The following is a 14,276-nucleotide window of genomic DNA, read 5'->3' as shown; positions in this document are numbered from 1 at the left end:
CTACTTTTTATGAACGGAGCACTGATATAATTTTTGTACAACCATAAAAAACTGGATAGTAAATAGACACATACACTATTTAATAATATACTGATTACTACTTGGTTAATTTAGAGTCTTAGCTAGAGACCGCTAAATCTATAGTGTTAGCTACTCGAATCATCTATAAATACAACAAATAATTAACTAAAATTATTCAAACACAATCAATAGTATAGCTTTCCGATAGTAGTAAAAGAAATGTCTCAAATATATGCATCTGCTGCTCCCATTTCTACAAAGAAAACAAATATAGATGATATTCGGCGATCTGTGACATATCATCCCACCGTTTGGAAAGATCATTTTCTTGCATACACTGACGATGTTACGGTAAATTTATAATCATACTGCAAATTTGCATAGACTCTAAATTTATTTTAAAATATATTTTTAAAATAATCTTGTAACCGCAGGAAATCACTACTGCTGAGAAGGAACAGCTCGAACAACAAAAGGAAGAGGTGAAGAAGTTGGTAGCTCAAACTCCAAATGATTCAACGCTTAAGATCGAGCTCATCGATGCAATCCAACGTCTAGGCGTTGGCTATCATTTTGTAGAAGAAATCCACGAATCCTTACAAAAAATTCACCAGAATTATGAAATACAAAATCGCAAGGACAAGGGCGATGTCCGTGTTCTTGCTCTTCGTTTTCGTCTGCTCAGACAACAAGGTTACCGCGTCCCATGCGGTAAACCCTAACTTACATAAACCATAATTAAAGGGTGTTTGGTTAAGATTACTTTAAAGAGCTTAACTATAAGCAACAACAACTTATAAGAAGTTTTATGAGATTATAAAACGTACGTTCTCAAAAGCTTATTAGTTATTTAAGTGTTTGGACAATTGATGTTATAAGTTGTTAAAGAGAAATTTTTTAGCTAGCTAGTGCGTGAAAATCGTTGTTACAGAGAGAAAGTTAAAGAGATATGAACTTGAGAGAGTATATGATGAAAATAATTTAAAGAGATCGTGGTTGAATAGTTTTTATAAAATGATTGTTGCATATAAGGTTATGAAAAATAGAGGCACCACCTTGTTCTTTTTACTATATCATTTTGACTAGAATATGAAAAAGAAATTTTTTGGAAATAGCAGCTATTGTGACTAAATGTAACACCCCGTTATTTCTTAGCTAAATTTAGAATTATTTTGAACTTAGAAGTCAGGATGATTCACGCCGGATATAAAGAAAATGAATTTATTTTAATTCCAACAAAAATGATTTACAAAAACATTTGTAAATTTAGTTATTTAATTTATATGCATTGCATATTTATTAAATTTAGCATTCAAGTATTTTCACGAGCTTTTAATTAGCAAACCCTGAAGATTATTACAGTTTTCATAGTACAACCCGGAAGATTTTTATTTTATTTTATTTTACACCACTACACCTAACATCACTTCATCATTCATCATTCTACACTAATTCCACTTCCACTACACCCACCACACCACTACTCCCACTTTCCCTCCCACTTTCCCTCCCACTAATCCTATCCACCACTATACTGTCATCATCATCATGCCCTTATCATCAATACCCCAACACGCCTCCTGCAAAATTCAGCCAAGAATAACAGGAAGCACTATGACAACAGCCGCACGCCTCAACATATAGTTCCAAAGGTTTATTCTTTTTATCATAACAAGAGCTATCCCTTCATACACTCTCTTATTTGATTTTATCAAACCAATTTATTTATACAGTTTTTCAAGAAAAGAAACCACCTCATTCATCCATTCATCTATTTATACATTCGTATTTACAGTTTAGTATAGATTTCAGTTTGAAAGATGGTATATATATGCATGTATCTATATGAGCAAAATCTACAAAAAGAAGAAATTGAAGTTTTATTTTTGTTTCCTGCCTTCGATTTTATTGTATTGAGTTGAGAGTAGAGGGAGGCTCCTGCTGCTGTCGGCCGGAGTTTTGAGGGAGAGGCGGCGAGGCAAGGGCCTTGTTGCCGGTCTGAGCCGGGTCTGGGCTGGGTTTTGTAGAGGGCGGCACGGCGACGGCAGTTTGCTCCATCTACTGCTGTCGGCCGGAGAGAGAGGGGGGTGGAGAGAGATGGGCGGCTGTGGGTTCAGCGGAGGGAGGCAGGGCACGGCAGCGGTGCCGCTGCTGCCCGGCCACGGCTGGAAAAAGAGAAAGGTCGGAGATCTGAGGGAGGAGCGGTGGCGGCTGGGGCTGCTATCGCCGGAGGAGAAGAGAGTTTGTCGAGGGAGACGCGTCTTGATCTGTGTGTGTGGCAGCGCTGCGTCGTTGCCAGAAATTGAGAGGAGCCATGATTGGGGCTAGAGCTCAGACGGTGGAGGCCCTCACTGTCGCCGTTCTGGGTCAGAGAGGAAGCGGAGAGCAGAGGGTTAAGGGAGATGAGGCGGTGACCGTGACAGCGGTTGCTGCCGCCGAGAGAGAGGGAGAAGAGGAGGGGCGTCGGGAGAGGGGTGGCCGGCGGCGTTCGTCGCAGGAGGAGGAGCTGTGGCGGCGAGGTTTTGAGGGAGGGGAGGAAGCGTCCGGCGAGGCGGCGCGCCGGAGGCGGTGCCGCACTCGACCGAGCAGAGAGAAGAAATAGGCGAGAGAGGCGTGAAAGTGATTGAAGCGTGAGTGTGTGTGCGTGTGGCTGATGGGGGGAAGAAGTAGGGATGGGAGTTGGGCTTTGAGGGTTGGGCTAGGGCTTGGGGAGTGGGCTTGAGTGTTGGGTTTGAGTTTGGGCTCCTATTTTGGGCCGAGTTAAATTATTTGGGCCGATTTTAATAAATGTTTGGGCTTGTTTTTATTTTTTTTAATAGGGCCATGTCTATTTATTTAGCTGAGCCTTTTTAAATTTTCGAAATGGGCTAAAATTTTATTAATTGAATTGCCTTACATATTTGATTGATGATTTAATTAGACAAAACTGATTTATTTATTAAGTCTTGGGCCTGTTTTTTTTAAGTGATGGACTGCATTTTATTGGGCTACGAATTTTAAAACAAAAACATGAGCTTCCATTTAATTTTTGGACTTGTTTAATTGATTTATTAATTTGACTCTTTATTTGAGTTTAATTAATTATTTTTAAAGATGATTTGCATAATAATATTATTATTATGTGCATATATGATTAAGCATGAAATCATTTGCATCAAGTATTTATTTAATTGGAATTGTGCAGATTTTTTTTAAAGGAGCTACACTATTATAATTAATTAGATTTATTAAGTTTAATTAATTATTTTCAAAGAGTAAATTTTTATAATAATATTAAATTATTATTATAAGCATATTTTAAGTAATTTCTTATTATATGCCAAGCATGACATGATATTGCATTTATTTTGCAATAAGAGTATTTATGATTTAATTGGTTTTATTTATAATTTCAATTATTTAAGAAAGTTGAGTAAGAATATTGTTGGTGTTCTTAACTCAAGAGAAATGTTTTCAATTATTTATTCATTAAATTTTGAAAACCCGGCTAAGTGAATCATAGAATGTTAAGCATTACACCATGACTTAAGATCAAGGAGACCTATTAAGAATAGAATTTCTTGTAGGTTTTGTGACCAGGGGGATTAGCGCTGCTTTCCCAAGACATGTTTTTATGTGTATGATCTTCAGGCTTTGCCTAACCAGGTGGGCATTACTTTCCAAATGTACAAAGTATGATTGAGTTATTAAGCTCTAAATATTTTCAATGAAATGAAAATTGTTTATTTAATGTAATGAAAACTGTTTATCCAATAAAATATTTTGTGCACTCTGCTCTGTTTAAGGCTCGCATAAGTTAATCGATCGAGGTTCTCTTATGACCTAACACGTTGTTTGAGAATTGTGTACACCTATTAGCTGACTCGGTGGGTTGATCTCCATTCGGGCACTAATCATGTATGAGGCGTTATAAGGGTGCTCGACGGGATGTGTTCCGGAGCATTGGGTCCCAAATGGGAACTTGGCTGGGTTACGCCCTCAGTCCAAGCAAGCGGGAGAAATGGATCCGTCGGTGGCTAAAAGGTCCGGGATCACAGCGAGTAACGGAAAGGGAGTGTGACATGTGCGCACAACTGAAAGAAAATATTTTAACATGCTTAGAAGTTATTTCATTTTAAAACCTTCTAAGTCATGTCAAGTATGATTGGATAAACTGTCTTTATTAAAATATAAAATGTTTCAGAAAATGCATGCCCACTAAGTACATTAGTACTTAGCCCAAAAATACTTTCAAATGTTTTCAGGTTGGCTGGCCGGTGCTGACGGGACGGAGCTGAGGCTAGCGATAAATTCCTATGTTAGACTTCCGCTGTAGCAATTACTCATATCAGTCTTTTGTTTTCTCAACTTAAGATCTTCATGTTAAATTTCAAATGATATACCTGACCGAGCTTAGACTCTTCACTACTAAATTTATGCTAATGAATGTCGGTTGTCAGAAGCATGAAACAAAACTTGTGATCCAAAGGGGCATAGCCCGACTCTCTATCTTATTATTCGGGTTTTAACAAGGTTGTTCCTTGTTTATTTCTATGAATTAGTTGCACCTCGATTATATTTATTCATTCAAGAATTGGGGTGTGACACTAAAATACCCTTATGTCGTGTAAATGTGTAAAAAAAAAAACTATTACACATTTTTTTCAATTTACACGATTTACACCAAAACATGGGATATTGGTACATTGACACAAAAAAATGCTAGTATTTCCGGTTCTTTATCTTCATGGATAAAAGATCATTTTGCAATATGAAATGTGTTAGGATAGCCTATTGTCTCTGAAAATAAGTTATAGGGGGGATAAACTTACTTTTTGAGGAACTTATAAGTTGTTTAAGAGTTTATTTTGCTAAATATTTTGAAGGGGCTTTTTTTAGGCAATTTTGAAGGGGCTTCTAAGCTCCTAATTAAACAACTTGTACGTTGTTTTGAAAAACTTAGCTCAAATTCATTAATTTATTTCTATGTACGCACAAATTAACATTATTATTATTTTTTACTGTAGATGTGTTCAACGAACTGATAGATGAGCAAGGAAATTTGATGGAGTCGTTGTTGATAAACGATGTCGAAGGGATGATAAGCCTATACGAGGCTTCAAATTATGGGACAAACGGAGAGGAAATTCTTGACAAAGCCTTGGAGTTTACTTCTACTCATCTAGACTCTTTACTACCTCATCAACACAACTCTTCTCTGTCGAAGCGAGTGAAAGAAGCTCTGGAAATGCCAATTAGCAAGACTTTGATGAGACTCGCGCCAAGAAATTCATATACATGTACCAAGAAGATGAGTCGAATAATGAAATATTGTTGAATTTTGCAAAATTGGACTTCAATATTATGCAGAAAATACACCAGAGAGAGCTACACCATATTACAAGGTAAGTACATACTCCATTCGTCCATGAAAAAATTATCATAATTTATTTTTTGCTCTGTCTATGAAAAATTTGTCACTTCTATTTTTAATAGTAGAATCCACACAACTCCACTCACATTTAAAGTAGAACCTTTACTTCACTCACAACTCTACTCACATTTTATTAAAGCTCGTGCTGCTCATAATGTGACAATTTTTGTGTGGACCGAGGGAGTATTACCAAGAGACAATATATATCAAATTAAATTCTAACATTTCTCATATAACAAAAGAAAATTCTATCCATATAGATAAAATGCGAAAATAATAGCTATATTTTTTTTTCCTGTTATTATACCTTTACACATTCACACGAACTTTTCGTGTAGTTCAAAATTCGCTTAACAATGTAAATTACATTGTTACATGAATTTACACAAAATGTTTAATATAGTCATCAGATTTTTCGTGCAAGGTTTATTAAAGTAGAAAATTACTATTTTTATATTTTTACACGACTATTATTTGTATTAAAATATATTTTTGGTTAACCTCAATTGTTAATTAAATAATATAACTGTGATATGTTATATATAACTAAACACAAAAGAATATGTTGCATGCAGGTGGTGGGAGGATTTAGAGTTTGGAAAAAAAATTACCTTTTGCAAGAGACAGAGTGGTTGAGTGCTATTTTTGGATAATGGGAGTCTATTTTGAGCCACAAAACGACATTGCAAGATTATTCCTAACTAAAGTCCTAGCTACGGCTTCCATCCTTGATGATATTTATGATGTTGAAGGAACTTTAGATGAACTCCGACGTTTAACCCATGCTATTCGAAGGTTGCATTAACCGACACTTGATTAATATTAATGTTCTAATTGTGATTAATAAAATTTAACTATTCTTTCTAACATGGATCAGATGGGATATTAGCGCCGCAGATGAATTTGAATTGCCACCATACATGAGAATATGTTACGAAGCTCTTTTAGGTATTTATGAAGAAATGGAAGTTGAAATGGCAAAACGAGGTGAATCATATCGCGTTCAATATTCGAAAAAAGAGGTATATGCATGCATGCATGCAATATTTTTTTGGTGCTAATGGTTTAAAATATGCTAAATGGATAGCGAGAATTAAATGTTATCCACCAACTTAATTTTATTAAATTATTGCCAAAATTAACATGAAAGTATTTAAATGTTCTTAATTTACAACTGTTTATTGAATATAAATATATGGTACGAATAAAGATTATTCGTATCAATCGTGACATGTAGCATAGCTAGTACATGTGATACGAATGTGAACTATTTGTACTAGGACATTGTGCGTCACAACTGGTATGAACAGAGTCGGCCCCATATGTGTAAATGGTGGGGCAATGGCTCAGCATCCCAAAATTTAGGTCCAATAGTATTATGAGTCATACATGAAAATGGTCATTTTGCTATAGTAAAAATAAAACTTATCCATTCACATAAAAAATTTAAAATTTAACCTTATTTTGTGTAAAAATATAAATTTACTGTAACATAAAAAATTAAAAATTGACCACTTTCCCATCTCTTTTCTTCTTAGCGTGGTTGATAATTGAAATCAATTATCGGATTAGCATATTTGATCAAGGTGTGGGATGGTGTGGCAGAGTTGGGCTTGGTTTACGAGGATGATGTCCTATTCATTTTTCTATTTCCTATTCCATTTTCCATTTTCCATTTTCCATTTTCTAATAGGGATGAGAATAGTTTAGGATGAGTTGGATATGTATGAAGAAAATGCTAAGAATTTTTTTTAATAGAAACATGAGGAAAATTAAACTTAATTTAATTTTAATAAAAACATACAAGTGATAGAAAAATTGCGTGGATTTAGTCAAATATGTGAAGTTGTGTGCTGTTAATTATTGTGAAGATGAGTTTGTGTTGTTAATATTATTCAATTCACAACCAACACTATTCCTTGTTGTGAAATCAAGCTTTAAACCTGAATTCACAACTGAATAAGTAGTGTTGGTTGTGAATTCGAATTTTAATGCTTGAATTCACAAACAACTATTTCTAGTTGTGAAATAAAACTTTAAAACTCCAATTCACAATTGAATAGTTAGTGTTAATTGTGAATTCAAGTTTTAAAACTTTAATTCACAACTAGAAATAGTGCTAGTCGTGAATTCAAGTTTTAAAAATTGAATTCACAGCCACCATTATTTTTTATTGTGTATTCAAACTTAAAAACTCGAATTTACGACAAGAAATATTATTGGTTGTGAATTGTAATTCAAAAACTCGAATTCACAACTAATAAATCAATGAGTAATTTTTAAGTTTTTTTTTATATAAAGGAAAAAATGATAAGTGTGATCAATTTTAATTTTTTTTAATGAATATTTCAAAGTGATTATTTTCAAAGTCCACTCTACTATTATTATACCATGTTTAGAATTTTTTTTAAGAGTTAAACGGTAGCATGCAAAAAGAAAAGAAACAATTAATGGCCATCAGGTGCAACAAATAAGAAAATTGCCATTTTTATTTTCTTTTTACCTAGGGCCACCAAAATGTCAGGGTTTGGCCGCTGGCTATGAATACTTCCCATTCGTACTAAATACATTAGGACAATGCGTCTAATTCTAAAAGCTAATTAAATTTTGCCTAATGCCGTAACTTGGTCAAATTAATTGCATTACCTCTATGGGCAATTTTGTCTTAATTTCCAAAAATTGACTATAATTTAAATAAATTAAGTTAATGGTAATCTTTTAATTTCTACTGTCTATAATAAATATCTCAAAATTTACCTCTTTTTTGGTGTAGATACGAGACTCGAGTGACAAATTAAACTAACCAAATAGGTGCATATCTTTTGTTTTATATTCTTTGAAAAAAGGACAGATGATAAAGCTGATAACGGCGTATATGAAAGAGGCAGAATGGTGCTATAGCAAGTATGTTCCAACTATGGAGGAATATATGAAATTGGCACTCGTATCTGGTGCTTACATGATGCTAGCAACAACTTCTTTAGTTGGAATGAGAGATCCTACTATTACCAACACTGATTTTAATTGGATTACAAGTGAACCACCAATTTTACGAGCTGCGTCGGTTATTTGTAGATTAATGGATGACATGGTAGGACATGGGGTAAGGTTTTTTTTTTTTTTTTTTTTTTTTCTTTTTTTTCTTTTTTTTGCTTTATTGTAAAAATATCTATAATATTAAAAAAAGAGAGGAATTTTTCAATTTGAAATCAATTTTAAAATTGAATGATAATTTTGCGATTATAATAAAATTAAAGATTTATTTATATTTTATAGTATTTTTTTCTCTCTTTCCTATTCATCCATGGATTACACACTTGGGTCTAGATGAGCGCAAAAGATATTTTTCGTGTTAATTTTTTTTATCATCATATTATTTTATTTTATTTATTTTCTAAAACTATAAAATTAAGTTAATTATAAAATATTCGATATGCATATCAAATTAAAGACCACTACAAGAACTTTAATTCAACATATTTTATTTAAATATTGGATTTAAAAGTATAAAAGTTTTAACTTGTGGAAAGATTGAAAGTTAAAAAAAATCATTCTCCTCTCTTCTTTTGAAGTCCACTTTTCAATTCCTTTGTGTTTCCATTTTTTTTTTCTATATTAAGCTAAATTTTTATTTTCTATTTTGATAATTGAGTTAGCTGTATCCATTTTATTTAAAAAGAAATATAAAAATGCTTCATGTATCTTGCACGTGTGTAAATATTAGTTTATATTTATATATTAATTTCATAATCCAAAAGATAATATAATGTGTACATGATGATGTATAGATTGAGGAAAAATTCACAAGCGTGGATTGTTACATGAAAGAAAATGGGTGCTCAAAGATGGAAGCTTTTAGTGAATTTTGGAAGCAAGTGAATAAAGCGTGGAAGGATATGAACGAGGAATGCCTAGAGCCAAGGCCGGTATCTATGCCTATCCTTGTGCGCATTGTCAATCTTGCTCGTGTCATAAATTTATTGTATGTTGATGAAGATGCATATGGTAATTCTCAAACTAAGACCAAAGAGTTGGTTAAATTTGTGCTCGTAGAAACCGTGCACTAATGTATTAGAATAATCAATGTAACTCATATGTAAGTTTATCACATTTTAGTGCAAATTAATGTTAGCTGTGGGGGGTTGAACCTTCTTGTATATCTATCAACTCATTTCATACATTCAATCAAAATAATGGCATAATGTGTCAACAACAACCTATATATATTACTCCCTCCGTCCCAATAAATGTGGTCATTTTGTTTTCGGCACGGAGATTAAGAAAGTGATAGTTAAGTGTTAATCATGTGTGGCCCACTTTTTTAATTAAGTGTTATCTATCAAATTAAAGAGCTAATTAAGTCTTCTTCTCACTACATCAGTTCCATATTCTCGCCGGAGGCGACGCCGACGCCGGCGACGAAATCGCAAACCAGATCCCAAATTGCAAAGCAGATCGCAAATGAACAGATCCAAATCACAAGAAATGAACTAAATCAGATCCCAAATTGCAAATTGCAAATTGCAAACTACAAATTGCAGATCCAAATCACATCGCAGATCCCAAATTGCAAATTGCAAACCAAATCACAAGAAGTTGGGTCGGATTTGTTCGATAGAGATCTGAGCAAGGGAGAAGAGGAGAGCTTCGTGCCAAACCCGGCAAATGAGAGAGGGCAGTGGCTTGCCTGGAACGATGGCAACGACGACGGCGATCGCCGCTCACCCTTCACCTCACAAGCGAACCAACAGAGGGAGGAAGAAGGAGACGCGGCCACCCTCAGATCTAGGGCTCACCATCCTCGGATCTAGGGCTCGCCACCCCCAAATCGCGACCACCCTCAGGGCTAAGGCTCGCTCTCTTGTCGGAATTACAGAGACGCGGCGGCAGCGCGACTCCGAATTTATGAAGAGCAGTGCGATTTTGTGTATGTGTGTGTGCTGAAGGCGAGAAACAGAGGGAGGAAGAAGGAGCGAGAGTGAGAGATGTCAGGCTAAAGCGTAGCAACTCCGGCCTTGAGGCGACAACGACGCCGGACGTAGCCTCGCCGGCGGCTGAGATGGCCATAGAAGAAGGCGGTGAGTGAAGGAATATTAAACTGAATTAACGTTCCGCTTTGCCCGATGATCGTTTCTTGGTTATTATTAATTTATCATACAACGATTAATTCTTAAACATGCTCCTATGAATTTAACAGCTGCACACAGGTGTTAGGAATTACTTACTTGTAAAGCGGATGCACATGTTGTTGATGATCGTATCGAAAGACTCCAGTTCTGATCTTCTCGACTGTATCCCGCTCAGCTTTCACCGTTGGATGGACAACGAGCTATGAAAGTCCCAAGCTAGAAATCTCCCTTGTTTCCTGCGCCTCCTCACAGCTCTCAAAACCTAATAATTATCAGTGTGTTTTTCCGGAGAGCTAACGGCTGTATTTTATAATACAGAAGAGAGAGGGGGACGCCAACTTTGAGTAGGGAACGATTTCTAGCCCTACTTGGGCTAGGAGACATTGGGCCAGTCCAGGGACCAGATACAAGGAATAAAGATGGGCCTCAAATAAATTAATTTATCTATGGTCAGCCCAGACCATAATTAATTTATAAATATCAGTTCATTCCACTAGAGAACCAATATTGACTTACCCATTTATTGCCGGTGATGAGTCAGGGCTTGTATTTAGACTTATTAAATCCTTGTATTTAAAATATCCGACATCCATTAATTAATTATAGCTCTGACAGCCTTAATTAATTAATCTCTTTGTAATCCTTAAGCAGTACCACTCAAAACTTATTATTGCGCCTGAACTTAATCAACCTGCAGGGTTTAGCGCAATAAACATTATTGAGCTCCTTAAGGGAATGTCATTATCCTATACGGATACGAGTACTAATACAGATAATCAAATATCATATATTAACCGCTATCACCCAAGATACAGAGTACTCAAGTTACTAGATAACTCTCACCCATAGTAAGTCAAAGTGATAAGCAAATCAATATATATATTTGAAATCTTATTAGTATTAAGATCTTGTAAGTTACCGAGATCTTGATTCTTCACTTAAGTCAGATAGAAGAATACATCTCACTGTGGTCCTATCAATACGTTATGACGTACCAGTATAGATAAGTAGTCAAGACAAACTACTTCCATCTATACCACAGCCTAAACCAATAACTTGTCCTAGAGTTATTTCGGCTGTGATTATATTATATCTCTTAAGGTTATTCCAATTATACGGTCTTCTGTGATCTACAACACACCATATAATCTACTTATATATAGATAAAGAACATACATATGCAATCATGAACCCAATCAGATAGGAGATAAAATAGTGAACACATGAATCATTGTATACAAGCATAAAACGTTCTTGCTTTCAGTATACAAATCCAACAATCTGCCACTTATACTAAAGCAAAACTTTTAGTATACAATGTGTTTAAATACTAGCTATTACAACAAACACTTCACTTCTTCTCCCACTTATACTGAAAGTTTTTCTCTAAGTGGGTGGCATCAACCGCAATCCCATCCCTCGAGCATGCTTCTCGTAGGCCTTTTGCGGCAAGCTCTTCGTGAAAGGGTCAGCTAAGTTCTCCAAAGTATCAATCTTCTCAACTAGCACATCTCCTCTGCTTACGATTTCTCGTATGATGTGGTACTTTCTTTCTATGTGTTTGGTTGCTTTGTGGCTCCTGGGTTCCTTAGAATTTGCCACTGCACCCGAGTTATCACAATAAATTATGATACTCTTAGGCAAATTAGGGACCACTCCTAGATCCAAGAGGTAGTTCCGGAACCATACAGCCTCCTTAGCAGCTTCAGAAGCAGCTACATATTTGGCTTCCATGGTGGAGTCTGCAATACATTTCTGTTTTGCACTCCGCCATGATACGGCTCCACCTCCCAAGGTAAACACATAGCCAGAGGTAGATCTCTTCTCATCCCGGTCAGCCTGGAAATCTGAATCGGTATAACCCAAAGAAAATAGACTGTCTGATTGGTAAACTAGCCTATAATCTCGAGTCCTCTTCAGGTACTTGAGAATATGCTTTACCGCAGTCCAGTGTCCTGGTCCAGGGTTCGACTGATATCTTGCAACCATGCCAACGACATTGCAAATATCAGGTCTCGTGCAAAGCATTGCATACATGAGGCTACCTACGGCGGAAGCATAAGGTACCTTCCTCATTTCCTCAACCTCACTAGGTGTCTTAGGACACATGTCCTTAGACAGAGGAATGCCATGTCTGAAAGGTAGCAAGCCTTTCTTGGCAGCTTGCACGCTAAAACGAGCAATCACAGTATCAATGTAGGACGCTTGAGATAAGCTCAACATCCTTTTCTGGCGATCACGAACAACCTTGATTCCCAGGATGTACGCTGCATCTCCTAAGTCCTTCATTTGAAACTATTCGGATAACCACTTCTTTATGTCCGATAATAGCTCAACATTGTTGCTAATGAGGAGGATATCATCTACATAAAGTGCAAGAAAAACCACGTCGCCATTGGCATCTAACCGGTACACGCAACTTTCGTTTTCACAGCGAGTAAATCCATAGGATTTAATCACCTCGTCAAAACGCTTGTTCCATGACCTCGAAGCTTGCTTAAGTCCATAAATGGACTTCTTCAGCTTCCAAACAAGATGCTCTTCGCCCTTTTTCACAAACCCTTCGGGTTGCTGCATATAAATGTCCCTTCCTTCTTCAAGGAAACCGTTTAGAAAAGCGGTTTTGACATTCATTTGCCAAATCTCAAGGTTCATGTGGGCTGCTATGGCAAGGAGTATTCGGATAGACTTAAGCATGGCAACCGGCGAAAAGGTTTCATCATAATCTATACCCTGTTCCTGGGTATAACCTTTCGCCACCAGTCTAGCTTTAAAAGCTGCGACTTCGCCATCCGAATCTCGCTTTCTCTTGTATACCCACCTACTACCTATAGCCTCGAAGCCATCAGGTAGTTCAGTTTTCTCGTATACACCCATAGCAGTCATGGATTCTATTTCAGAAACCATGGCGTCGTACCAAGAATCTGCATCCAGATCTTTCATCGCTTGTCTATAGTTATCAGGGTCGACATCCTTTTGTTCATCAACAGAAAGAAGATCCGAAGACTCTCCCAAGAACATAAATCGATCGGGTTGAATTATAACCCTCCCACTACGACGAAGCGGTGGTGGTACAGCTGTGACAATGGTTTGTGCAGTATCCTATGGTGCATTCACTTGCACACTTGGCTGGGGTGATGGAATCGCCTGCCCATTGCCTTCGATTTCTTGAAGGACAATCTCGGACCTTGACTTGTGTTCATTTATATAATCCTGTTCCAAGAATCGTGCGTTGGTGCTAACAACCACTTTCTGATCCTTAGGATTATAAAAATAACGACCTTTTGTTTCCTTAGGATATCCTATAAACAGCATTAACTCGCATCTAGGCTCCAATTTCTTCGCTTCCTTGTCTAGGACGTATGCAGGACAACCCCATACCTTAATATGGTTCAAGCTGGGCTGACGCCCTGACCATAACTCGATAGGAGTTTTAGGAACCGATTTGGACGGTACCCTATTTAGCAAATAAACCGCTGTTTCCAAGGTATATCCCCAAAACGAAATAGGCAATGATGCATAGTTCATCATAGATCGTACCATTTCCATAAGAGTTCTGTTTCTTCTCTCCGCTACACCATTCTGTTGGGGAGTACCCGATGCAGTCAATTGGGATGTAATCCCAAAATCTGACAAGTATTGCAAAGATTCGTTTCCGAGGTATTCGCCACCGCGATCAGACCGCAATGACTTGATAGATTTACCAGTTCTCT

At 36.5% G+C, this 14,276-nt stretch overlaps 1 long non-coding RNA gene and 1 pseudogene across 1 annotated transcript; both read left to right on the top strand.

The window, feature by feature from the left end:
- The first annotated feature begins 240 nt into the window (after positions 1 to 240).
- Positions 241 to 9,501, top strand: LOC131016423 ((-)-germacrene D synthase-like; annotated as a pseudogene).
- On the top strand, positions 1,504 to 4,573 carry LOC131016424 (uncharacterized). Its single transcript, XR_009098990.1, has 3 exons — positions 1,504 to 1,673; positions 3,588 to 3,666; positions 4,266 to 4,573. It is a non-coding gene; the product is annotated as an uncharacterized LOC131016424 (long non-coding RNA).
- Positions 9,502 to 14,276: the final 4,775 nt, after the last annotated feature.

Source organism: Salvia miltiorrhiza, chromosome 3, assembly GCF_028751815.1.
Source record: "Salvia miltiorrhiza cultivar Shanhuang (shh) chromosome 3, IMPLAD_Smil_shh, whole genome shotgun sequence".
Lineage (NCBI taxonomy): Eukaryota > Viridiplantae > Streptophyta > Magnoliopsida > Lamiales > Lamiaceae > Salvia > Salvia miltiorrhiza.
Note: the sequence above shows the minus strand (reverse complement) of the source record. Positions and strands in the feature narration are given on the sequence as shown.